Source organism: Nyctereutes procyonoides, unplaced genomic scaffold (assembly GCF_905146905.1).
Source record: "Nyctereutes procyonoides isolate TBG_1078 unplaced genomic scaffold, NYPRO_anot_genome, whole genome shotgun sequence".
In the NCBI taxonomy this organism is placed as follows: Eukaryota; Metazoa; Chordata; class Mammalia; order Carnivora; family Canidae; genus Nyctereutes; species Nyctereutes procyonoides.
In genome coordinates, this window is record NW_026575052.1 from 38355864 (window position 1) to 38383587 (window position 27724).

General features: G+C 40.3%; 1 protein-coding gene and 1 long non-coding RNA gene across 2 annotated transcripts in view; one reads left to right on the forward strand and one right to left on the reverse strand.

Annotated features, from left to right (window-relative positions):
• The window catches only part of PDE4D (phosphodiesterase 4D), a 1377381-nt gene that overhangs the window by 3806 nt on the left and 1345851 nt on the right, over nucleotides 1–27724 (forward strand). The window lies entirely within an intron of this gene.
• Nucleotides 22156–23634, reverse strand: LOC129513447 (uncharacterized). The gene is made up of 2 exons (XR_008665247.1): nucleotides 23370–23634; nucleotides 22156–22352 (listed from the first exon to the last, which is right to left on the reverse strand). It is a non-coding gene; the product is annotated as an uncharacterized LOC129513447 (long non-coding RNA).

The following is a 27724-nucleotide window of genomic DNA, read 5'->3' on the forward strand; positions in this document are numbered from 1 at the left end:
CCCTCCAGTGATTTTGGAGGCATGAGTTAAATTTATTTTGTTGATTTTTCAGAATACCTCCTGCTAACCAGCCTCTTTGTTGAGTTTTCCAAAATAAGGTCAAGGTTGAAGACTCACCTCTCTCAAATAAGTAGGGTGCTTTTAATCATTGGATGCTGAAACTTCTTGTTTTCTGGTTTAGTGTCCTGGGGAGTCTCTAGAAACTTTTCAACATTTCATGATGAGGACTCCAGTTTGGAAGCTACACAAAACAATCTTTCTTAAGGAAAAAAACTCCATGAGATTGTTATTGGATGTTTCTACAAAAGCCACATAAGAGTTTACAGATAAAGGAAGTTAGAATCCAAGCACCTGTCTACTCTCCAAGTATGTGTGAAATCTTTTAGTTGTAACCAAAGGCAAACTCATGTTACCCTGAAAAATCAGAACCTCACTTTGTCAAGAAAGTAACTCAATATTCTTTTCTTTCTTCATTACTTCATAGTTTGCCTTTAGTTCTCCCCTCCATACTCTGCAGCTTTTTAGCTGTGAGACTATGCTGGTTACTTAAAAACTCTAAGTGTCATTTGCTTCATCTCCAAAATGGGGATAACATCACCTTCCTCAGTGTTCCTGTGAAAATTAAATGAGCTAATTCACGTAAAATGCTTGAAACAAGGCCTGGCGAAAAGCAGATGCTCAATAAATATTAACTCATTATTATAACTTTGGTTGCTGTCAATCTAATCTTTTTCACTAATTTCTATGCCATATGGAGATGTTTGACCTGAGAGCTTCTTCCCTTTAGGGGTAGTACAAGCCCAGGAATTGAGGTTGAAGCTGCTTTCTTCTCATCACTGTGGTATTTTTTCCAGAAACTCCAGCTGAGGTTGGCTGGGAGGGATCATAAGAGAGACAATGGTCCTGAGCCAGAGAGCTGGGAGAAGAAACTGTCAGGGTGGTTCTTGAGGGAAAAGATGGGGAGCCAGACATAGCAGCTGGATGCCCATTAAGCCACAAAGGCGAAGTCTGCAAGACTAAAGCAGACTAAAGACTAAAAGCAAAAAGAATATAGCCCTGGAGTGTGACTAGCAGATGGGAGCCAAGAGGAGAGGTGGGGAAATGTCTCTGCTGACAGCTGTCCTTTATGGGCACTCACCCCATACCCTTTCTGAGCTAAAGCTCACTTGTTCTTGAACGTTCCTTCACACACACTGAGCTATGGTTGCCTCCATGACAATGATGTTACCATGGTCTTCTGTAACTCGCTGATGGAAGACTTACAGTTTTCAGCCTTAGCTAATTCTCCTTTATCACAGACTTATTCACAAACCTAACATTTACATCTGAGCTACAGCAAAAATGATACGGCTCTAAAATACATGCTAGGGTGATTACCAGGTATTAGAGCATTAAGGACATTAAAAATAGTTTCCAAAGCATAATTTTTCAAATATTTTTATGGCAATCAACAATAAGAAACAGATTGTTAAATTGTGGTCTCTGTGTACCTGTACAGATACTTGTATGTGGATATGTGTGTATATTGTCGAAGCAAAGGTCTCATGAAAAAAGTTCATCTTACTGCATGTGATGTACTTTGATGATTTCTATCTGATGGAAGATAAGGGTGTTTGTAACCTACTAACCACATAACCTGCAGTTAAAAAAAAATCCTGATCTAGAGTATCATCCAGTGGTGGTTGGTTGAGTTCTTGTAGATGGTCCATAGAATCATACATGAAAGAGGATGGTAGCCATCTCGGGTAGATTTTGAAGGATTTTTTTCTTCTTTTTTTTGACTCAAGAAGAAATATCTATACATATGTATGTGTGTATATATATATATGTGTGTGTGTGTGTGTGTATATATATATGTGTGTATACACATATGTATATATCAATGTTGTCAGTTCTTCCATAAAGTCAATGCTATCACAGTAAAAATATCAATAGTTTTTGCCTTTTTTTTTTCAGAGACAAACTTTCTAAAATTTATATGGAAATAGTAAGAATAGCTAATAGAGTTCTAAAGAACAAGAAGGAGTAAAGATTTACCTTCTCAGATACTGATTTTTGTAATATATAAGACCAGTGTAGTGTTGACACAAAGAAAAATAGCCCACAATAGTCTCTTTTTTTTTCCCACAATAGTGTCTTATATGTCTTCTTGTTAGATATATTTCTGTGTATTTGATATTTTTGCTGCTGGTGCAAATTATATGATTTTGTAAATTTCAGTCTCTTGCTGGTATCAGATACACATTTGATTTTTCTATCTTGCTCAACTCTGATGAATTCAAATACTTTATAGATTCTTTTGAATAACACAATCACATTATCTAAAAATACTGATAATTTTACTTTTTTCCAGTCCTCTGACCTTTGTTTCTTTGGCTTTTTCCTTTGTCTTACTAATTTGCCTAGGCCTTACAGTACAGTGTTGAATAGAAATGATGATGGCCAATATCCTTTCTCTTTCCAGATCTCTAAGGAAAAGTTTTCAACATTACAGTATAAAATGATGTTATGTTTGAAAATTTGTTTGTGTGAATATTCTCTGTGAGATAAATAGATATTAAGTTTTATCAAATGCTTTTTCTGAATCATGGTGATAGAGGTTTCTCTTTCACTGCTAATCTGGTTGACTTTACTGAATTGATAATTTGAATGTTAAACCAACCTTGACCTCTTGGAATAAACTGAATGTTATTACATTAACATTAACTGAATGTTATAGCTATGATATATTACATTATTGTTAATAATTATTAAACCAACCTTGACCTCTTGGAATAAACTGAATGTTATTATATTAACATTAACTGAATGTTATTAGCTATGATATATTACATTATAGTTAACAATTGTTAATAATTTCTTTAAAATTTTTGCATTCATCACATGAGAGAGTCTGACCTGAATTTTCTTTTTTTAAAGTAACTTTGTCAGGTTTTGGTATCAAGGTAATGCTAGCATCATAATATGAATTGAGGGGTAGATAGTGCATATTTTTGTGACTTTTCTAATCTTATTTCTTTCTTGGTCAGTTTCACCAGGGTTTATCAAATTTACTAGACTTTTCAAAGAATCATCTGTTATATTTGTGGATATTTTCTGTTGTAGTTTTAAAAATTTTCCATTAGTTTCTATTCTTACTTTTTCTTTTTCTTCTCTTTTCTTTGGTTTTAATTTGCTGTTCTTACATAATTTCTTGAGCTAGATCCTAACATAATTGATTTTCAGCCTTTTTTTCTCAGTATATACATTTATTTACTATAAACATTCCTCACAGATCAGATTTGGCTATATCACACAAAATATCCTTTGCAGGACTTTAATTTTTACTTAGTTAAAAATATTTTTGAATTTTTATTGAGGATTTGTCTTTGATCCATGTGTTATTTACAAATGTATCACTTAATTTCCAAACCTATGGGGATTTTCTACTTACTCATTTCTAGCTTAATTCTACTATGGTCACTTAGAAAATATATATATATTGCTGTTATAAGGGCTGTTTTATTTGTGCTAATAAAGTTTTTGAATATTGTTTATATTTCCTCTGTAGTTACTGATTGTTTTTTCTGTGTATTATGTCTGTTACAAGAAATGTTAAATGTTCCAATATGATTTGTGAATTTATCACTCTTCTTTCTAATTCTGTCCATTTTTAAGTTAAATATCTTGAGTCTATGCCATTAGGAACATATACTTTTAGAGTTGTTATCTTCCCAGCAAACTGAGCCCCTTTTCAATGTGAAATATTCCTCTTTATCTCAGCTGATGCTTTTTGTCTTGAAATCTACCTTGTCTGGTATGAATATGATGGCCTCAGCTGTGTTTGGGGATGCTGTTTGTATAGTGACTTTTTCCCAGTCTTCATCTTCAATCTCTTGAAATCCTTATGTTTTAGGAATGTTTCTTATAAGCACATGCCTTTTATGTTTAATCCAGCCCAGCAATTTTTTGCCCTTAATTGCAATATTTTATCTCTTATAATCATTGATATAAATTTGCTTTTAAATATGTCATGTTTTTGCTCCCAGTTTCATGTTTTCCCCCATTTCTCTTCTTTCACTTTTGGATTAAGGTTTAAGAAAATTATTCTTATCATGTACTTTTCCCTACCGATGGGCTTTGTAGTTATACATCCTTTTCTATGTTTCTAAGAGATTAACAGAAGTTGTTACATGCATCATTGACTCATTAAAGCCTAAGATTAAATTAATACTTTGCCATTTTCTGGGTACTTCTGAAAGATACACATTTAGCTCCTTTTTTTGAATCTTTATTTTTTTCTGTATCTCAGTTTTATACTTGTGGCATTTTTCTTTCTTTTTCTTTCTGCCTGAAGAGTATCTTTAGTGTTTTCCCGGAGTACATGTCTGCTGCTAAAGAGTCTCTCTGTTTTCATTTTTCAGAAAGTGTCTTTATTTTGTCTTTGTTCCTGAAAGATATTTTCACTAAGTATAGAATTCTAGGTTGGTAATTATTATCATTCAGCATTTTGAAGATATCCCATCATTTTCTGTTTCCATTGTCCTTTAAGATCTTCTAAGTCTTATCTGGCTAGGTGGAAATATAGTAGGTGTGGAAATATATAACTCAAAGGATGAATAAGTGTACTTTGGAATTCACAGTTCTGTATTTATGGCATTGAAAGCTTTCAGATACTCCGTTGAACATTGTTTTCACCTGCACATCAAGTTTTTCCTTAACATAAAAAGTTCTTTGCTTAGGGAAGAAACTAAAGGACAGTTCTGGATTACTGAGACATTCTAGGAAATGTTTTTATGACTTTCAAAGGGAGAGAGGGAGCATAAAACATGTAAACCTGGGTTAGGTGAAATATGTCAAAGTGTGCAAAGATAATGCCACAATATGCAGGCATGTGTCTTGACCTTAAACGGCTTTGACCATCTTGGAGCAATTCACTTTCTGAAAAACACATAATACTACTTCATATCTTTTTTGTTTATAAAGTCAGTGTAATAGATTATGCCTTATATTAGCTTTCCTTATCATTTACAGTTTTATTTTTACATGGTTGTTGGTTAGCTGTGTTTCTTGCATGTTTTCATTTTTTGGATATCAGTTGTTGGAAAAATAGCTTAATGTGGTACCTTCCTGCTGGACACATTGGGCCTTTAATTGTATATTTGATTTATGACTGATTTATTCACCTATAATAGTATTTTGGCTGCAATATTATCTTCCTTCAGCATTAATGCCATGCTTGTAATGTGAACTAAGCTCTTACCTTTGAAATATTTTTTCTTTTACAAAAATATGCTACATAAAATACAGAAGTTGGGAGTGTGATTTTTGGCTCAGGTCATGACCTTAGGGTCTTGGGATTGAGCTCCATAAGGCTATTTGCTCAGCGAGAAATTGGTTTGAGGATTCTCTCTCTCTTTCCCTCTGCTGCTCCCTTTGCTCTCTGTCACTCAATTAAAAAAAAAAACAGAATTAATATGAATTGTGAAAATCCACTGTATACACATTTTAAGTGGAAGAGATGGGCAATGAAAATGCATGTCTAGACATTATGTAGAATTATAGCCAACTCAAACAAAATGGAACTATTTTTATTTAATTCTGAAAGATTCTATTATTTATTATTTTGGTTGATTGTTTTAGCAGTTTTTACTGGTCAATATATCAAGTAAGGTGCAGTAGATTTAGACACCTACCATGGAAAGCAGTGAGATATGTATAATCAGCAGTATTGACATTAATTTGTATTCCTGGAGCAGCTATAAACTAGAGTCAGATAAGGTCCTGCCTGTCCCTGAACACCAAGGAACTCAGCCTAGGTACAGAAAACCAGGGAACATCCACAGAGCAGATAACTATAACATATCTGTGAAGGTCGATGTTATGTTAGAGCCCCAGGAATTTGGGGAAAGCAAACCAAAGGTGGAAAGCAACCCAAAGACCCAGCTTATGAGGCATGTCTAGATGTAGAGCTAGAACCAGAAACTAAAGGCCATGACTGAAATAAATCCTTTCTCGCTAAACCATGTATGTGCTATGTGATTAAACTAATTACCAAGGTCTAGGCTTACAAATCAGTTCATATTCCAGAAATTCCACTTATGTCTGATGTTTAGAAGTCAGTTTGAGATAGTTCTAGGATGAGCTCCAAGAGGCCTATTTTGTTCTTTTTGAGCATTGATATAGAAAGAGTGTCATGGATTTCATATGATTCTTAAAGGAGTTCATGATTCTAAAATGTCTAAAAGTTGCATTAAAAGATGATTTAATAATGAAAAAAATGTTTATTACAAGACACTACGTGAAAAAAAATCATGGCATATGTAGTGTAATCACGATCTGGATGCATGTGTCCAGGGAATATACGTTAACAGAGGTTATCTCCTGGTAACGGAACTGAGGTATTTCTTTTCATGGTTTAGTCTTTTTTCCTCTCAGATTCTTTAGGTGATTACATATGTTTTATAGGAGAAAAAAAATGTTAAATAACATTTTATCCCAGTTGAACTATCATTTACCTAAGGGAAGTCTTGTTCTTTGTCTAGTTTCCACATTTCAAAATCTCTCATAACTTATGTTGGCTGAAAGTTAAAATGGAAACTCTGCTCACATTTGTTTAGTGGTAGTCCCTTTTCTCCTCATTGTGTCTTCTCAGCTTCAACCTTTGCATTCAGCCCCCTTTCTAACTCTTGCCTCTCTCCTCCTTCCCCTTTTTGTTCTTTGACTCATGGCCCCTTTAAAAAAAAAAAAAGATTTTATTTATTCATGAGAGACACAGAATGAGAGAGCCAGAGACATAGGCAGAGGGGGAAGTAGGCTTCCTGCAGGGAGCCTGATGTGGGACTTGATCTGGGCACTCTGAGATCATGCCCTGAGCCAAAGGCAGACACTCAACTGCTGAGCCACCCAGGCGTCCCTCATATCCCACATCCTTTTTAAAAATTTTATTTATTTATTATTTTTTAAAAAAGATTTTTATTTATCCATTCATGAGAGACACACAGAAAGACACACACAGAGACACAGGCAGAGGGAGAAACAGGCTCCACACAGGGAGCCTGATGTGGGACTTGATCCCAGGTCTCCAGGATCAGGCCCTGGGCCAAAGGAAGGCGCTAAATCTCTGAGCCACCCGGGCTGCCCCTACTTTTAAAAAAAAAAAAATTTAAATTCTGTCTGCTTTTCTTTAATAGCATAAGTCTTTTTATCTTATCTGTTGGAGATATGAATTGTACTCTTCAGTTACTCAGTTTCAGATGTTCACCCCAAATCCAAATCCCCCTTTTCTCATTTCTTTATCCTGGTGTTTTATTTTGGAAGGTAGAAGGAGCATTTGCAAAATAACTCCTTCCAAACCTTAGAGCCTTGGTCGTACTTTTGGTTAATTTTAAATGTTATTATTTTGGGGACTTCATGAGTGTTGCCCCTCTGTCAGGAGCAGGTATGTATGTGTGTGCACATATGTATATGACTATGGGTGCATGTGTGTGTGTATACATGTTCTGTTCGTTCAGATTAGGAACCACGTCCTTTCTCATCCACCCTGTGTTAACAGGCCTTCCAGGAGTGCTGACTGCATGTTGGCCAGTCTGGGCATACATTAGCGACCTTGTAGAGTTTGACACCTGGGCCTCACCATATGCATAGGAGGGCAATGCCCTTACCCATCTGGTAGCAGCAGGCCAGCAGCCATTCTTGAAAACCTCCATGAGGAAGAGACAACTTGAGTTGGCTCTCCATTTGCTGCTGGGCTCATTCTGAGTGGAACAGGCTGACTTGTAATCTGTCCCTAAGCCTGCTAACCAGCAAAGAGGTACATATATAAGATGGTAGAACTTGATTAATGTATGTATGTGTGGATGCAGAACTGAATTAAAATGACAATTTGAGGAAGGAGCTAAGGGCCAAATCATGGGACTCTGAGTCAAAAATTAAGGCATCAATTACAGGATGAGCATTTTTTACCTGTAAATTGGAATTCAAAGTAGATACTCAGAACTGAAGTAGTGTACTATGTGTATTTTATTTCCATAAATCAAAGGTCTGGCTTTTAAGTTGGCTCCGGGGGAGATCCATCAGCAATGAGCCTTGAAAATTTGCCTGATAAATCAAACTTTTAATGAAAAGAAGCAGGCTGATGTTTCACTGACTTGCAGTCTGCAAATATCCATGGCTTATATTCAGCTCGGTGTCTCCTTGTGGAGAAAAATGTACCTTGATATGCTTCCTGGAGCTCTTCATTCTTCATTCAAAAGACAGAGCTGGGTAGAGAAAGGGACACTTGGTGGGACATATACTCTACCCTGATGTGATTTTTCTTAAAACCCAAAGTCACATGGGTGAAAGCTGGACGTTATTATTAAACTTAGCCAATCAGAAACAAACATGCAGATGGTACAGGATCCCTCGATGTGCCAGAAGGGCAGAGGGAGAGCGCCCTGTGTGTGCAAGGCTAATGCCATAAGTGGCCTTTGCCATGACTGGCCTTGGGAAATCATGTAGAAGAGTTTATATCTTTTCCCCCCACTGTCTTCTTCTCCCCTTGCTGTTCCATCTTGTGGTGTTTCCTCACCCTTGCTCCTTCTAGTTCTCAAATAGCCCCTCCACAAGAAATGTTAGCTTTCAGGGATGATCAGTGAAGCACACCTTTGTGTGAATGTAAGATTGATAAGAATTCATTTAGACCTTGGAATTTGACATTGCTTCCTTTGTTTCAGAACAAAACGCCTGTTCCCTGCAAGCAGACAGGTGACTCATTTTGTGCTTTGACCTGTGGGGAGGGCAGGTTTCAGGACGGGAGACTCTCTTGTTTGTAGCCTATGTTTCCAATCCTATCTGTATTAAGAACACAATTAGAAACTTGTGGTATCGGGAGTCTGGCTTCTCACTTAAAAATGTCTCCCCCTTTTTCTCACCATGATGAATTTTAATTTTCAAGTAAGAGTCTCTGTATCAACTTTAATGTCAAACATCTTTGAAAAAGAAGGTGTAGCCTGTTGAAATAGATGGTGGAAATGATTATGTCCCAGGCTTGGAGTCCTTTGAAGTGGGTGAACCGTCTAGCAGATTCAGACCGCATTTAGATCATTTTGCTTTGGCGTCCCCATTTCAGTGTGGAGGAGGCTGTTTTGTAACCTGATCTTTTATGCGGAGAGGACTAAGTGGCCTGAGGGACAATGGAGAACATTGGGTGAGTGCTGCAATAGAGTCTCCAGGCTGCTGTGTTCACTCGTACCTCACACAGCAGATGCTGCAGAACTGCTTTGTGAAAAGTGTTACCTTTCACATGCCCTGCTAAAAATACATACCTAAGAAGATCTGAGAAACTTGAAAGAACTAGAGGAGCAGGCTGTGGTTGCACAAAAGCAATATGCAAGATCACGGAAATAAGAAAAAAATAACAAAAAATTGTGTAAAGTAAGACAGATTAGCACTTTCTCAAGTTCCAAAGCAGCCTTTGATAATATAGTCAGAACAGAAATAAGCGAGACATCAAAAACCGAGTAGTCCCTAGGAGATGTAAAAAGCTATAGAAAATGCTTTAATGGCGTTGGTGAGTTGGATAGAATGTCTTTCTTTATTCCCCCCCAGACTTGCCATCTCTTTCTTTTCCCTTTTGCAAAAACCTTCCATGGTCACTTCTACTCGGCTAACTCGGACTTGGTCCTCTGTGTGAACTCTAGTCACCTGTACATCTTATAGATGTCCCACTTGCTCATTGTGTGGCTTGTCACTCTATGTTGTAAGCTTACTAAGATCAAGAAACAAGTCTTTCATATCCTTGGAGTTTTTTCTTTTGTTTCAACACAATTGTGATCATAGATGGTTAATAGAAAGATATTCAACTTTGCCTTTTATTATCAATATTTATGTGCCAATATTTATGCTCTAAAAAAAATCTGTAGAAGACCAGGTAAGATAAAAGCTGGAGGAACAACAACAACAACAAAAAAGGGCAGCCCCGGTGGCACAGTGGTTTGGCGCCGCCTGCAGCCCAGGGTGTGATCCTGGAGACCCGGGATCAAGTCCCACGTCGGGCTTCCTGCATGGAGCCTGCTTCTCCCTCTGTCTATGTCTCTGCCTCTCTTTCTCTGTGTCTATAAATAAATAGAATCTTAAAAACAAAAAAAAAAAAGGTGGAGGAACAAGTTGTAGATACAGTAGTGAGAATGCAAAATAATGATGTCTTGGCATAAATAATAAAGATGGTAAAGGTAATAATGATACAACTTGACATTTGTATAGCACTTACCTGAGAGCGCTTTCATATCATGAAGAACAGGGGGATAAAGGAATAGAAATAAATGCAAGAAACACCAAAGAAATGCAGAGGTAAAGAAGCAAAAGGACAAAGTTAGGGAAAATAAAGCCAAGAAGAAAGAAATAGTGGGAGGATTTACTAACAACTTGGAACAGTTGTTAGCTAAATCACACAGTGGGCAGAGTGACAAATAAATATTTACAACATTGGCTTTAAAATTTTTTTTTTTTTTTTTAGCAGGTAGAGTATGCTGTCTAGAGATCATAGCATGTTTTCACTTGTTTTCTTCCAGGTAGTGGGGGAGGGAGAGTTCTGGATCCTCTAGCTTTCTCTGTCCATTTTTTTTTTTTGTTCACTAGGGCTTATATTGGTACAGTATGGTAATGTGTGCTCCAGATCTTCTATCAATATCATCACAATGATCTGGAAATGAGAGTGATACCTATAGTAGATTATTTCAGTGATTTCACAGAGTCTCATTTAGGCTTACTGCAGAGAGCACCATCGACTTTTGTTCTTGTTGTGAGGTTCTGAAAATACCCTAATCTTAGGAGTCCGGTCTCAAAGTATTGCCAGCAACGCTGACTCTATAATAACTTACTATAAAGAAATTGTCTGATAATGAGTGATGTTGAGCATCTTCTCATGTGTTCACCATCTGTATGTCCTCTTTGGGAAAAATGTTTATTCACGTCCTCTGCACATTTTTTAAACTGGATTATTTATTTATTTATTTTTGGTGTTGAGTTGTGTAAGTTCTTTATGAATTTTTGGATATTAACCCCTTATCGAATATAACATTTGCAATTACCTTTTCCCATTCAGTAAGTTGTCTTTTTTTCCTCTTGTTGATAGTTACCTTCACTGTGCAAAAGTTTTTATTTTGGGGTAGTCCAAATAGTTGAATTTTGCTTTTGTTTCCATTACCAAAGACATATCTAGAAAAGCGTTGCTATGGCTGATGTCAGGGAAATTACTGCCTGTGGAGTTTTGTGGTTTCACTTTTAGGTCTTTAATCCACTTTGAGTTTATTTTTGTGTGTGGTGTAAGAAAGTGGTCCATTTTCATTCTCTTGCATACATACAGCTGTCTAGTTTTCCCAACACCATTTGTCAGAGACTTTTCCCTGTTGGATATTGTTGCCTGAGGGAAGGTGGGTGGGGAATGGATGAAATAGGTGAAGGTGATTAAAAGTCTACTTATCAAAAAAAAAAGTCTACTTATCATGATGAGCACTGAGGAAGGTATACAGTTGTGGAACCCTTATATTGTACATCTGAAACTACTATAACACTGTATGTTGAAAGTTCCAAGCAAAGACATCCCAATGTTTTAGCACTGAACAGTTCTAGACCTGGCAAAGCGCAGATAAAAAAGTTCTTGACTGTCGCATGTCAGAGGCCACACGGGTTCCTAAAATGACCTTTATAACTGCTTTGGAGGGATGTGCTGCATATTTTAAACAAGGTGATATTTAGACAGGGTGACCCCCAGCAGCTTTCCGAAGGGGCAAACTTCTCTTAAGTTTGGGGCTGTTTTGTTCAGAAGCTGAATTCACTTAAGCTGAAGGGCAGGTGATAGACACCAAAATGTTAGATTTAGTAAATTCCAGAAAGCAGCTCAAAAGAAATACAAATGATGGTCAAGACAAAACCCATCAAATCCTTGGGAAGTTTTGCATCAGAATGAGAAGAGATTCTCCTGACTTATATTTGCTTCCTATTGACAACACTAGCATGGAAAGAGAGTTTTATTTTAATTGCCTCCTTTGCTGCTGAAATTGTGAATCAGCTCTTTCCAAGCTTCAGATATCAACACTCCGGTTTTGGCAAAAATTCTACCTTTTACACCTCAGGTTTTCAAACAGAGCAGATAACCCTTTCCTCTGGGCATGCCGAAGACTTGCCCAGCTGGTCTCCTGGCTGTGGCCCTGGGTGGCAACAGGCACTGGTCAACTGCTGAATCCCCTCCATCCTCCGCTCCCTGGGCTGTGGGAAGGCATGATGATACCAGTCCTGCTTTCTCATAATTCTTCTCTTCCATTTCCAAACTCCTGCCATGCAACAGGTACCTGCTGTAGCTTTGGCATCTGTTATCTTTAGGTCTCTCCTCATCTCTGCAAGGAAGGAAGAAGTTCCACTCATGTTTTATAATTGAGAAGTCTGAGGCTCAGAGCCTTTCAGTGAGGTGACTGAGGTCACACAGCCAATGAGTGACAGTGCCAGCATATAAACCTTCATACTATGTTCACAAAGCCCCTTCTCAGACCTGCATGAGATTTTGAGGTTCCTTTAAAATGGCATTCATGAAAACGTTTTGAAAATAGTGAAGTTTCTTACAAATGCATGGTATTTTTTGCTATTATTATGCAGATGGATATAAATTAGTAAACATGTATTTATTCAGTTCCTTGTAGGTGCTTAGCACCGAGTCAGGTATCATTTTGAATGCTCTATGGAATTAAGTATTTTACCAATGTAGTGGAGTGTAAAGGTGTATTATAAATAAATCTTACACGTTTCTAAGTGGTATCGCTTTCATCCTTGGAATCAGGAATTAGTTTCTTTGGATCCTTTTTGGAGACAAAAGAAGCAGATGGGCTAATCTAAATTAAATGAATGTTTCAAGAAGTAGAAACTGATTGCATATAGTCCAATCTTCAGAGCCAGCAGATAAAGACCTCTGGAATCCCTGGAGATGAAAATTCACGTGTTCACAAATGTTCTGGACCCACCTAACTTCTCCCATCTGGTTCGTTCGTTCTTTCTTTATTTTGACTCTTTCATGACCCCAGTAGGGTTGCTGAGATTTCCTTGCAGAGTCTGTCCTTGATTGAGGGGTATCACACTTCCTGTGTGATGACTGGGAATCTACACAAGTCTCCTAAAATAAGCACTATTTGGAAAGAATTTTCTCTTATGGGAAATGTCCTATTCCCAAAGAAAGCCACCAACATGAGATCACTTTTTTTCCAGGGAGGAAGCCGAGGGGAGCCAATTGGTTCAGTGGCCAGGAATGAACTTTCAAGACAGGTTAGCATTTGAGACAGAGTCCTCCATGCTTTCCCTTTGGCCTTTTGGAAGAAATGCTTAAAGTTCTCATGAAAGTTAATGAAATTCTCTAGAAGAATCAGTGGGGCTCTTACTGTTTCCTCTGTCTTCTTGGTCAGATACCAAGACCCACCTTGGAAGGTCCTTGTGGGGATTAAATGGTACAGTGCATGTGCAGCTCCTGGCACAACAAAGTCATCACCGTTCCAACCTAGGCTGGTTTTCCAGATGTGCTCATTCAGTTCCTTAACTCTCAGTGTGAGCCGTTTCTTCTTTTAGGCCACAGGATGTCTAAAGAGTTAGGAAAAATACTTTTCAACTGAGAAAAGATGGAGAAGGCTGCCTTGTTGAGGCCTTCCCAGGGTCTGCGTTGGGTGGAATATAGCCTTCGTTTGAGTTGGTAAGAGCTTCAAGGTGGGACCAGCAGGAGTACTCTGCAGAGGGAGCTCGTGCCACTGGAAAGCTTCTGGCTGCTTGTTTTTGGTCCCCTCTGGGGAACGTGTATGGGGATAAAGACCCATGCATTTTTCCACAGTTGAGGTGAGAGAGGGTAGCTCTTGTCCTGTTCTCTCATGAGATGTTTTGGTCACGTTTGGGTCTCTCCTGAGCTAAGGCAGAAGTCTGTATGGGAGGATAGGATCACCATGAGACCAGGCTTGGTGTTCTTTTGTTCAGAGTGTGGCTTTGGCTGAATCTGAACCGATGATATTCATCAAACTAAGCCAATATTACAAGTGATATTTGTAAGGGAAAAGCTGGCTGCTTTAAGAGCTGCCCTATTTTGCTATTTGGATTTGGTCATTTTCTTTCTTGAGAGAAACAAGAGGGCAGCCTAATGTAATCCCTGTAGTGCTCCAGCCACAGCCAGTCAGAATCCTGCCCAGCCTAGCAGCTAAAATGCTGCCCAAGCACATGGTCAGGCCCCCCTGTGCACAAGTGCCTGAGCCTGAGGTGATGGTACTCTTGGCCAAAGGCCTTTCAACATAATTTCGGCCCTATGGGAGGTACAGCCCGTGTCTTATGTTCTGGTCATTTAACTTGGGCTATGTTCTACTTCTGGCCAATATCCTCCAGTAGAATGAGTTCTGCTCAGGGAGTCAAGAGACTGTCTTCTGTCAGTAGATTTCAGACAAGACACTTTTTGCCTATGAGTCTTAGCTTCCTTTAAGCTAGGGCATCTGTAACCTGGGCCTCAGCACAAGCAATCGATGAGTCTGGGGTCTGCCCCTATGTGGGGTACGGATGTGTGTGTGTGTCCTACCTCCCTTCTGGCTCCTGGTTCTGGGGGTATTCTCCAAACTTTCTTGGCCCTCCTCTCTTATCCAGATTTCCCTGTGCAAAAGAGCAAGATTCAGTTTGAATGGATCATTGTTTTTTAGAAGATAAACAAGTCCCAGTAAAGTCAAGGGAATGACCTATTTCTGAAGCAGACAACCAAGTAGAAGTTTATGGTTCTCTGTCCTTTAGACATAACCAGTTTTTCTTCTTGGAACATGTTTTACAGAACTGGACTAATCACCCTGGCAATACGTTACTGAAATTTTCTTGGTTATAGATCAAAGTTTCCAATAGAGCAGCAGGGACAGGGCGAAAGCAAGAGACAGGAGAAAGCCTTTGTGATGAATTTTGGAGTCAGGCTCTCATAGAGAAGTAGAAAAAGGAGACGAATGATTAATTTCTGAAAGAATTGCCAATGATCAGTACATAAGAAAAAAAAAAGAGTCTAGTTTTCCTAGTAATGAAATTAATGCAAATAAAAGCAACAACGCTCTTGTTGACTCTTGTCATTTTGGCATAAATGTAAATGGTTGGTTGAACTTGGTGTGCCTGAGTGTGAGGAAATGGGCACGCCCATGCTGCTGCCAGGAGCTTCCATTGGTTTAAATGTAGGAAGAACCCTAGGTACACACCTTTTGGCGAGCAATTGGATGATATGTACTGGAACGTGAAATGAAAATGTAAAAAAGAAAATATGGTTTTTTTGTCCAGCAATTTGTAGGACAATTAGGGGACAACTGCACAAATGTAAAAACAAGTTTGCAAAAGCATATTCATAAGGAAAAATAGACATAACGTCAATGTTCATCAGTAGGGGACTGGTATAATCAATCACTTAGAGTAAATTCCCTTCCAAGAGATCCTGAGTAGTTAGTAAAAATGTTACAGTACTTTCCATGTGATGTAGAGAATTACTTAGCCATACAAAGCAAGTTGTGAAAACAATCATATTTATGTAAAATATAAATATTATGGAAAACATGGGAGGCTTCTGTTTTAAATCTTAACAGATAGGATTTGAGGCTACTTTTAATTTCCAGCTCTGCCATTTATCAACTCTGTGTCCTTAGAGAAATTTATTTAACTTCTCTTACTCTGGGTAAAAGGGGGGCTAACACCAACCTCCAAGAAGTTGCTGAAGGAATCAAGCAATAAAACACATGTCAAGCACCTAGGATGGAGTAAGAAAAAAATATATATTTTTTCCTTTTATGGTTTCTATTTTACTTTCATTCTATGAGTACAGACAGCTGTGTTCCTCTGCCTGTGGAAAGCTAAGCGGGCTTTGAATAGCTTCCATTGGCTTGTTTATTTTTTAATTTATTTTTTAGTTTATTTATTCATGAGAGATAGAAAGAGGCAGAGACATAGGCAGAGGGAGAACCAGTTTCCTTCTGGGAAGCCGGATGCAGGACTTGATCCCAGGACTCTGGGATCACGACCTGAGCCAAAGAGACGTTTAACCACCGACCCACCCAGGTGCCTTGCTTCCATTAGTTTAAATGCAAAAAGAGCCCTGGTTCCAAATCTCTGGAAGAGTGTTTTCCTGTCAGAAAAAGGCCATACTGAGTCATTGTTTTCTGAAGCCAGGAGAGGAGCCTGAGTGATGCTGTTGGACAGCCTAAAATAATATTTCATTCTTGTCATCCTTACGCAGTTAAAGACCAAGTGATTTTGGATAGATCTAATTTCCCTCTTGGTTTGGGAAGAACAAAGCTTTTGTTATTTATGCTCTTCAACAAGAGAGCTTTGTCCTATCCTTGGGAGCATGCAAACCAAACAGAAGATTTCCTGAAGGACGGTCCTATTTATTGTGAGGAGTGATTTCAAGTGTAAATAGACACAGTTAGCTCCAGCCGCCTGTGGAGGGCCTGCATCAACAGTAAAGGAAAAGAGCCAAGACTCACAGAACACACCAGCCAATCAGGTTTGAGATTTGCTTTTATATCGTGCTAAAGTTTGTAGACTCAACCATTTAAAAACTCCTGTTTACCTGGGACCTGCTTTGTCCTCCAAAACAAATAACCCTGTATCCTGTGTCTGAGGCAGAAAAATGGAAGTGCCAATATTGTGAGTGTTTTTACTTTGGGAACTTCTGATCCATAGATAGTTGTTCCAGATTCTTCCGTGTTATCTTGTCAGAGCTGTAGATACTATGGAATGAGGGGGGTGGTATTTGGGGCTCAGGAGGTCTCATCAGTGGCTAACAGATCTTTGGAAGGATGCACATTAGGCTCTCTCTGTCTTAATTTCTCTTTCCTTCTTTGTATGAAACCAGCCCCTGGCTTGTAACCACACTGCCATCCCCATGTGCTATATTCATTTAGCTAAAGGTCAAGTCCAAGTCGAGCATGTAAAGTTGGAATCAATTCTGATTATTAAGAGTTATAGGAAGCAAGTGATGAGCAGGAGCAACGTGCTGGGCTTTGTCTTAAGAGGTTTGCCGTGCATGTTTCTTGGTGAGCAATCTGTGAACACCTGGCTTTGCAAGCCTCAAAGATGCCAATAAGAATGCAGGTTTCTAGGATCCATTCTAGACCTACAGGATGAGCATCTTGTGGTGGGAGTCAGGGGTCCATCAGTGCAAACATACACCTTCTCTAATCCCGAGCACATGAAATTCATGAGCCACTGAATTATTTTATAATGCACATGGGACTCAAGTGCAGTCTGCTCTTCTTCCAGTCCGCACCCTGATTTCTGTGCTTAAGTTCTTATGGCCAAAAAGAGAAATTTTTTTTTTTTTTCTGGACTGGGAGACACAGAGCAGCCTATGCCTCTTTTAGTTTCTGGTGATCACAAAGATGTCTCCAGAGCCAAACTCCTTTTGACACACCGATTATTTACCTCTATTTTGGGAAGGTTAAGTAAGTGAGAAGTCCTTTCTGAGTGGATGGTGGCCTATGCTCTGGATATAGTGAGGGAAGGCTCAGAGACCTTAGAGGCAGGGCTGGCATGAGTGGCTGGGCAGATTGTGCAGTCTCCAATGCCAAGTGGTGGCATTGCATGGAGGAGTGAAAACTTGGCATTCCCCTTGGCCCAGATCGCTGCATGTAGGGCTGGCCACTCTTGAGAGGAGAAGACATAGGATGTGCTCGTGGGGTTCCCAGGGCCCAGAAAGCCCTGTCTGCCTCCTACATGCCTTTACTGTCCTGCTCCAAAGGGCCCGAAATGTCCAATGGCGTTTCTTGGGTTCTCAGCTTTATTTCTAGAAAGCCCTTACTAAAACAGAGTGCCACTTGGAAGATAGAAGAAACATTTAACCATACTGGCACCAACTGTTTTAATCCCGCTGCTCTGAGGTTGGCACACAACCCAATTTTTTTGATGGGAGCAGAGGAGGTCAGGTTCCTTTGTGGGTCACTTTGGTGGAGGGAGCCAGGGAGATTAGGCAAACGTTTCTTGGTGGGAAGGAGGGGATGGAGATGAAGTGGGAGAGGGCCTAGAGACAAACTGGACCTGCGTCATGATCCTGGAGGCTACCCTCCAGCACAACATTTGCTATGATTCTATAGCCCCTCCCATCCTCCTTTTCTTTGTTGAATGTCTAGTGACTTGTCCCTTCGGTCACCAGCCTGAACTGCAGCAATGCCCCACGTGACAAGGCCTCGGAGCACAAGTGGGCCTAGGGAGAGACTTCATGTCTGACTCTGTAGCTAAATCAGCAGAGGGGGCAGGGGGAGGTGATCCCCCCACCTCTGATTCTGAGACCCCTGGACTTTATAGTCCTCTGCCAGGAACAAATAATTAGAATAATTGAGACTTAGCTCATTCAACTTCAGCCTCAACACAAAGCTTTCACTTAACGCAGTCATTTCTAGCAACCATGGGAGCTTCTTTGAGTTTGTTTCTTTTGATTTATTTATTTGAGAGAGAGCGCACACACACAAGTGCAAGTGGGGGGAGGGACAAAGGGAGAGAATTTTAAGCAAACACCCTGTTGAACTCAGAGCCTGATGAGGGGGGCTCCATCTCACCACCCTGAGATCATGCCCCGGGCTGCAACTCAGAGTTGGACACTCAGTCGACTGAGCCACCCAGGCACCCTCTCTGAGTTTCTTTATCAATTTGTTAGGAAGGACTGGAGATGATTCTCTAATGTCACCAAAGAGGTTGTGGGGCTATTAAGCCTCAGTATTTGATTTCATTTTGGATTTTGCATAAAGTGCCCCAAATTTCATTCTTAGAGTAATTTATGTTAAAATGAAAATGTTCTCCAGCTTCTCTACTGCTTCTTGGTCCTTTAGTGCTAATTCATGTGGTTAGTGGTACTGATCAATTAATATACTCTATAGGCAATAACCACCTCCCGTGGAGAGGAGATGGGTAGAAAGAGGCTCTCAGGAAAGGAGGTGGGGGTGTGAGGGGAAGGGCAGGCAGATGGAGGAGTAGAGTATGTGCTCCCTCTGGAACTGTAAGTGGTTAGATGTGGCTGGTGGTGGTGGTAGTATGGTTATATGGTAGTGAGAGGGGGTAGGGGGCAAGACCACTCATGCATGCATGAATGAATGAATCATTGAGTTTAAAGGTACACAGTCCTTCCCTAGGGTGACTCTTCCCTCACCAAGTCAACTCTGTTTTTTTTCCCCCTCTGCACCTTCTTCACGAGCATGTTGAACTTGCAGTTAATATCCTCCTGCTCTGAGAAATCTCCCATCGCAGGCAGGAAAGGAGATAATTAGCTTCAATGCTCTCTCATATTTAAGCTGAGAAGTCAGCATGAATCCTAGCCATGGTTCATGTAGTAGGATAATCAGCACAGCTGTTCGTGATAGGTAACTCTCTTTTTTTCCTTCCTTCATATCTTTTTTGTTAAGGTACCATGACTGAAGATTAATGGCTTCCATTATATTTTTGCCTTCATGTGGGAATCTTTAAACTAGCCTGAACTTTGTACCAACTCTCCTATGAATCATGTCTGCTACAGTTACTCCTTTCTGTGTCATTTCTTAGGTTAGCGTCCTGGTGTGACAATCTGAAGGCAGGGCCAGGTTGAAAGGGTCAGGTGGTCACCAGGCAAAATACTGACAGTTGCAGCAACTGACATGGCCCCTTGAGTTGTTATCTCGCAGGTCTGAAGACAAAAATCTTATTTATAAATATTACCTGTAATGAGTTATGTGATGTTAGGAGATATATTTCAGCATATCTAGCTGTTGAGTAATCCACCCCACGTCGGCTGTTGTGTACATTTATTGTAATGAACCCTCACCGTGTAAGAGGCTTGGTTCTCAGTGTGCATTGTCTGTTGAATCTTCATCCCAGCCCCAGGAGGTAGTGACTGTGTGTGTGGTACCATTTTACATCTGAGGAAACCAAGATATACACCTCGGTTAGGTAACTTTCCCAGGGTCCCAGTTAAGGGTCAGGACTGGTATTTGACACCAAGCGGCCCGGCTCGGAGTCTGTGCTGTGATCTTCCATGTTAACAATACTCACATATAGCCTGAAACAAGGAGGTGATTTTAGTATCACATATTAGGAATATTTTCCTCTTACTAAATGTAAGCAATTGCCGTTCTTTTGGTATATGTCGTATCGTGTGGAGTTTGAGAAACTTTGACAAACAGTAAGACCATAGAAAAATTGACCCTTCTTTTGAGATATTGTTACCTAGAAGATGGATTTTGAGCATGTAGGTGTGCAAAGTTGTTGGCTTACGTTACTTTGAAGTGTAATATGTTTTTAGAATCTTGTCATGTATCTTATGTTTATGTGCCCATACATTCGTGTTCTGAGAAGATGAATTAAAAAAACCCCAAAATGTAGGCTCCAGGGCATCTGAGTGGCTCAGTGGTTGAGCATCTGCCTTTGGCTCCAGTTGTGATCCCGGGGTCCTGGGATCGAGTCCTGCATCAGGCTCCCCGTGGGGAACCTGCTTCTCCCTCTGCCTATGTCTCTGCCTCTCTCTCTGTCTCTCATGAATAAATAAATAAAATCTTAAAAAAAGATGGCCAAAAAAGATGTAGGCTCCATCCTGTCTTTTAAAACAACAACAAAAGCCACTAACCAAAAATTCCCATGTGCCAAGAGCAAATTTGAATTTGAGATCTATGTGCCCAGAAAAAGTGTTAATGTTGTCTGAACCAAGAACATGAACTTCATTCTGTGATAACCACAAACTTATGTTTCTAGTACCCCTGCCCTTTTATTTAAATGTAAATTATATTTTATTTTATTTTTAAATGCAAATTTTATTTTTGGCTTTGTTAAAGTGGGACAAGCCTTTTGCAGCCACTTTTCTAAGCAACCATTTCCCTTTGAGTTGACATCCCAAGATGCGGGCCCTAAAGCGTCAGCGTGTGAAGTATTGGCAGTTGCCTATCAGCAAACTGGTCCCAAGATCTCAGGTAGCTTGAGGTGGAGTCCAACACTGTGAAAAGAACAGAGCTTTTTTTATCCACATGACCTGGAGTGGGTTAATACCCTGTCACTCTGAACTGGTTTGATATACTAACACGGTGGATCTGAGTGTTTCTTAGAGTTAGCTCATGAGTGACTCCTTTGGCCACATAAACCATGGGGCCAGACAAATTAGCTTATGGAAGTAGAAATGGTTCTTGGCCCAGGTTGAGGGATGCTTCTCAGTCAACCATAGCTGTTCTGATATTAGAGATTTGCTGACAGTTCTCAGGTCAGAAAAAGGTTTACATTCCTGAGCTATTTTTTTCTTTTATCAGGATCATCTTAATTCTTGTCTCTGAGGCTGTGATCAAGGAAATGAGGAAGAACTGAATTCAGCTGTTTGGGTGACCCTTGTGTAACATGGACTTCTTAGTGCCTGATGTCCTAGCCACCACTAATTGGAGGTGATAACGGAAGATAGTGTCCCTAGCCAGAACCTACTGATAGGAACCCTGATGATTGAGAAGCATAGTTTGCATGCTTTGTTACAGCGTAAGGGTTTCTCTGCTATGTGATGTCTGCAGCTAGTAAGTATCTAAATCCCCCCAACGTTGCCAAGTAGAAGTGACGTGTTTTGGGCTACCACAGTTTATTAAAGGTTTGGGAGGGGATGGCAGTGCTGGTCTTGCAGAAAGCCTCATCATGAGTTTTTTTGGGGAGACGAATATTACCTATTAACAGATAAACACCTTGAAGTTGAGTCAAACAGAATGCTTAGTGTTTGTAAGGGGCAGGGAGCTGGGGGGTCAGTCAGTAACTTAGGAATCTGTTGACACAGAGAATGTACAGAAGCTGTGAAAGCCTCTAGCTCAGGGACTTGCTGGGTGTTTGTTGGCCACTGTGTTGGGTGGTGAAGGAGGTGTGTTCAAAGTTGCTGGAGGTGAAGTCTCCCTATGGATGAATACGTGTGAAATGACGTAGGGGCCTTAGTTTATTTGTATTCCTGGCCTTATCTGTTGACAAATGGAGATCTGGATGTGGGGTTTGGAGGGGATTTTCATGGAAATTTATAAAGGGTGTTCTGTGTGGTGAGGATTCAGTGACCATATTAACTTAAGGGCCTGCTTGCCACGTTAGGCTAGGCAACCCATGTTATCTTGCAGTAAAGGGAACAACAGGTTCGGCAAATACACTTCCTGAGAAATTTCGGTTCTCCCCTAGTCATGGCAGGCAACAGTGCTGTCAAATAAACAAAGTTTAATTAAAAAAAAAATTTTTGCACAGAGGAGAAATTTTCTTCCCTGGCTAGTCACAAATTGGAAAGTTCAAAGACCAAACTTTGGGGGTGGGAATTGCCAATGGAAGACTTTTTCTGTTTTCTCTGTACTGGTATGCTTTCCTTCTTGGCGTCAAATCTCACGTTGAATTCAGCCAATAACCTGCAGCAAACAAAAAAGTGCATAAACATCTCTTCTGTTCCTGCTGTTTATATTTTTATCACTAAACAAAGTGAGTCTCCCTTCCCCACATCTCCCTCTGGGAACACGTAAGGCTGACTTGATTTGAATATTGTAAAGATTCTGTTGTTGCTTGGAGAGCCTAACGATTGAGTTTGTTTTTTAAAAGTGTGTTACAAAGCTTTAGTTGTTGTTGCTGATGGTACACTTGGAACACAATTTTCTGAAGACACGTGAGGTGCCGAAGATTCGGAAGCATTTGTCATTAGGTAAAATATGTCAAGTATCTCAGGGTGTGGTGTTTGGATTATGTGGAATGTCAATTCTTCCTTTTTTTTCTCCTTTTCTAGTTTAGTCACTTCAGAAATGTTTCCCACAGATCCTTTGATGACTGCACGTGTAGAAGTTCAGTATAACAAGTAGTTGCTCTGATTAACACCTTGAAATGTAAGAGGTGCTAAGGAGAACATCACCGAGGGAACAACAGGGCCCCCGGGAGGCCTGTCAGCTCTGTTCCATGCCATTTCCAGCCCCCTCAGTCCCACCGCCCTACATTCTGGTACATTCTCATGTGGCCTCAGTGCCAGGGGCCAGAGGAGCTGAGCAGTAACCTAGCTTCCCAATTTTCCTCTCTGAGCCTACTTATTTCCTTTGAGACATGAAAGGCATTTTATGGTGGTCAGGAAATGCCTGTTCTCTACTCCCTGCCTCAGCATCCTTTATTTTTTTTTTGGGGTGGGGGGTGAGAGCTGCCCATGTAAAAAGGTAGCTCTAAAACTGTTCTGGAAAATGATCTCTCTTCCTCCACAAAAGAGCATTGTGGGTTCAAGTGTGTTCCAGGTACACGGAGCCTCCCCTATGCATGCTTAGCAGCAAATGATCATACAGGGAGTGGACAAAGGGGGAATGCAATGGAGCACCCCTTGTTGCCCAAGTGACTTCATGTATATAATTTTGACTCCGCATTCCTCCTCCTAAAAAATCAAAAGGGGAAGTTACCTTAGGTTTTGCTGCTGTAGCTGTCCTTTAGATTTCTGGGCAGGGGGGGCGGGGGTGCAGCTTCGTCTTCTGAGGCAGGCACGGTGGGATTGCCAAGCCAGACGAGAAAGCTCTCGCTCCAGATCCAGTCACGTTTTTCCGGGTCATCTGCCCTCCTTCCCTGTGACAGCGAAGCTGTGATTTTTCTCTGGCCTCGCAGGGCCAAGTGATTCCGGAGAAGCCGACGATTGTGTGGACTATCTCATCCTTGTTGCTCTAGCGCAGCCCTTTCAGCTTTCCAGAGCCAGTCAGACTTGTTATGAGGAGCTAAATGATTGGCTGGATCTGGGGCTCCGTTTCATAAATTATAGCCCCGTGTACAAGAAGCACGAGTCCTATAGTCGCCGTAGCCCAGAGGCCTGCCAGTTCCTGCGTTAACGCATATGTAGTCCTAACTGAGTTCTCACACGGCCTTGGATGTGTCTGTCCTAAATAGCTGGCATTGCATCTTCAAGACTGTGTGAGTAATCCTGACTCTCTCTCTCTCTCTCTCTCTCTTTTTTTTTAAAACACCTCAGTAAATTAATTACATGCCTTGAGAGGGAGAGTGATTGCAATTAGAAAATACTGACTTAACAGATGATTCATTTTCAAGGTGCTGTGCTCTATGTATCAAGTTCAGGGCAACGACTCTTGAAGCTTGGAAGGCCCGGCAGGGTTATTGGAGCTTGGTGCCACGGGGTCACGGGCAAGCTGCTGTTTCTGGGAGGCTGTTGAGTGCATTTGCCAGCCCTGTTGGCTTTATGGGGTCAGTGAGGTGATAAAGGTCCAACAGGAGCAGGTTAAGACAGGCTCCTGGTGTCAAAGCCCCGGCTGAGAGGAAACTGCTGGAGTCCTGCAAGTTGCAAGGTTTCCCCACCCCCACTTTGTCCAAAACCATGAGGGAGCAGCCCCTTGGAGACCCAGGCACACAGCAGTCCGAGCGCAGAGGAGGGAGCAGTGTACCATTGTGGCTGTGCGAGCTTGCTTCACTGTCCTCTGAAGCTGATTTAAGACTAATCTGTGGGTAACTAGAACATTTTTTACATGGACAGAAAAGCTCCTCAGTGGTGCTGTTTCTGTGGTGGAGAGGGGAATGAGAAATCACTGGCTTGTTTTTAAAAGCCTTAACACAAGTACATTAAATACACACAGACATAACCATAACAGAAGAAAGTATGTGGATTGGAATTTGTGGTTGAAGCAGATCAAATTATCCCAGGGAAGCCTTTGTTAGGTTTGTATAATTGCAGGGGTGGGGGGTGGATGGGAGGTGGGGGATGGGTGGGGGGTAGCAGGGTGAGGGGGGCAAGGGTGACTCTTGCTGACAAGGTTTAAGGTAAACCTGGAATGAATTGAAATGAGAAACTAGAAAACATCAGCACTGTGTTACTTTTCATAGCACGCTTTGTAGTTAATACTGAGTTAATACTCGGTAGTTAACCCGGAGTTAGTGCTGAATATAGACTGGTTGGTATAGGCAGTTTACTTTTTACTTTGAAATCATTACTGATTTTCCCAGCCTTTCCTTAAAAAGGGTTTTTGCCTATGAAGTTAGTACTTCGACATAATTTTTCTTCCTTTCCAATAGTTTTTATACTTTTTCTCAATATAGCGCAAAACTCGGTAATTGATCATTTGGGGTTTGTTTTCTAGTTTGTTTTTTTGACTAATTTTTCCCTCTTTAGACTTACAGATACAAATGTGGATATTTGTCATATGTATAAACCTCAAATTTGAATACTTTTTAAAAATCATGGATTCTTGTGGCAAAAAAACCCTTAAAATTGCTGTAGTAATAACTTGCCAATTCCTATAAAATATTATTTGTATGCTCAAGAGCAATTTATTTTTGGTTGTAGCTATTTAAATGACTGACATGGGTTAGCTGGTAAGGGAGGAATATTAGTTGTGTTTTTTGCAAAAATAATATGTTTAGACCATACTGGAGACACAGAATTTTGTTAAAAATATTTTCACCTGCTGCAATTTAAGCTCTGAGGTCACACCAGTGGGTAAGGCTCGTAGAAGGAAAGAAAAATTATCAACCTAGTTTCCTTTTTTGTATCAACCAAATGTATGTATGTAAAACAGTTTTAAGTAAAAGTAGTTCTAATATATTCTTTGAGAAAGACATTTACATTATGAAGACACAGTATGAGTTTCTTTATTGAGTTCGAATAGCGAGTTCATTTATTGAGTTTCCACAGCCATAGACACTAATACTAATAGTTGATTCGCTCGTTGTTCTAAATTCCTAGCCGACTGTATTAGTAGAAGAAAGTGATGCATCTATTAAAAGAATGTAATCTCATCCCTCAGGGTGGTTTGGGTCCCATCCAGACTACAAAGTGGTGGAGGTGGAAGCTGGTTTGTCTGACCTTCCAAACTGACGCCCCTTCTTGTGGTAGGGTCCCTCCCATCTTTCCTTGCCTTCATTCTTTATATTAACCTGCTCAGGCTCTCAAGATGAATCAGATAAAAATGATGGATGCTTAGTTATCCAACTTGAATAAGCTACCCTTGCAGTTCAGAAGGTATTTAGAGCTCTTGTTGAGGGCTCAGAGAACTAGTGCTGTGTGTCTACTAGGAGAATTGACATCTTGCGTTGGTACTTTCTGGAGGACTTCTCATCTCTTCGGCTCTTCCGGAGATGCCAGGCTCCCATCTCCCTCTTGGGAGAGGGTCAGATATTAAGAAAAGTGAGAGTAGAGGGTTGCCAGGTGCCCAGTGGACACAGGGCTGTGAACAAGGCGTTGAGAAAAAAGGACATATCCCTGGTACAACAGTAGCCTATCCTTGTCTTCACTCCTCTTAATTTTCTAAAGCCATTTTTGTCTGACCGTGGAAGTTCTTTTACAGATAAGGCTCTGTGAAACTTTGCATATCTGCCATAGACAGATGGATTTGACAAAAGATGTATCCAAAAAGGAATGCATTACGTTATGATTTGCAAAGTGTTCATGAATAAACACTGGCGCTTGGAAACTATTAACACTACCTACTAAAGCAATGACATAAATCCAAATTGAAACAAAATTTCTTGATTGAATTACATCCTCCAGTATCACGTTTGGTGAATTTTTGCTTTTGGAACAACTTAAAATTCTCGAAGACATTTTTTCCCCCAGTTGGTATATATATAGGACTAATCTTATTGCTTAATTTTGCCCAAGAATTTAATGATTCCTCATTGGCATTTTCTGAAGGGTTGCAGTGCCACTTTGATTATATTTTAAAGGAAGCAGAGCAAAACAAATACACCGCCCCCCCCCCAGCCCCCCTTGCATCAGACACACCACAAACAGTTAAATGCCTTAGATTTGCACAACACTCGTGGAGCTCAACACTACCCATTGGTAGAGGAGGAGCCTTCCTTTAAAAGCAGTTATTTCCACTGATACAATGTGTGCAGGTGATGTAATTTCCCATTGCATGGGTCACTAGCAAGAGGGTGTCCCCCAAATTTCAAGAGAGGTCGAATGGCTTTGGTGAGATAATCTTGCAGTCGGTGAGCTCATGCTCAGGTCATTAAATTTTTCTAAGCCTCCATCTCTGTCTGTAAAATGAAAACGATGACGTACGTCCTGGTGTTTTACAGTAGTGGTGAGTATCAGCAGCACGATGAAGAAGTGTTTGTGGAAGAATGTTTTAGTTCTTCGTGTATTATCCTGTGTCGTGCAGCCCCCCACTAATAGCATTACGGATGCTCATGGCACTAGTTCTTTTACTTCTTTGAGCGTATTCCCAATGCTGGAGAAATACTTTTTAAAGCTGGGAAAGTCTTCGCTGTTTAACCTTGAAATGTTACAAAGGCTGTGGGAGCCTCAGTCCTTATCTGTCAGCTGAGTCTTAAAAATACCAGAAGGGTTGCGGTGACAGGCAGATGTGGCATTGGATGCGAGATCATCTTCAGTAAACTTCTAAGCGACATAAGAATGTTGCTTAAGATACCGATTGTTGTCAGCGTATTAATAAAAGTGTACATTACCAATTTTTTAAAAAAGGAAAACATCAGACAGATTTTCTTACTGATTTGTTTGATGACTTTTCTCTAAGCTGTGTCTGCTTGCCTCAGCCAGGATGGGTTTTCTCGTTGCTTGAGCTTGCGTGCTGATTTTCCTTCCACTAGATACAGCACTAAGCCAGGAGAGAGAAGCAAGCCTTCCCGTTGTACACTTAGAATTGCTAATGATGAAGTTCTAGGGGATGTAGTTTCCTCATAGGAAAAAGTGAGTTAGGAAATTCAGACTGACAGATAGTCTGGGACTTTTTATTCCTGCCTTGACTCGCTTTATTAAATTGAAGTAATGGAATGATCGTGTAGGTCTTAAAGT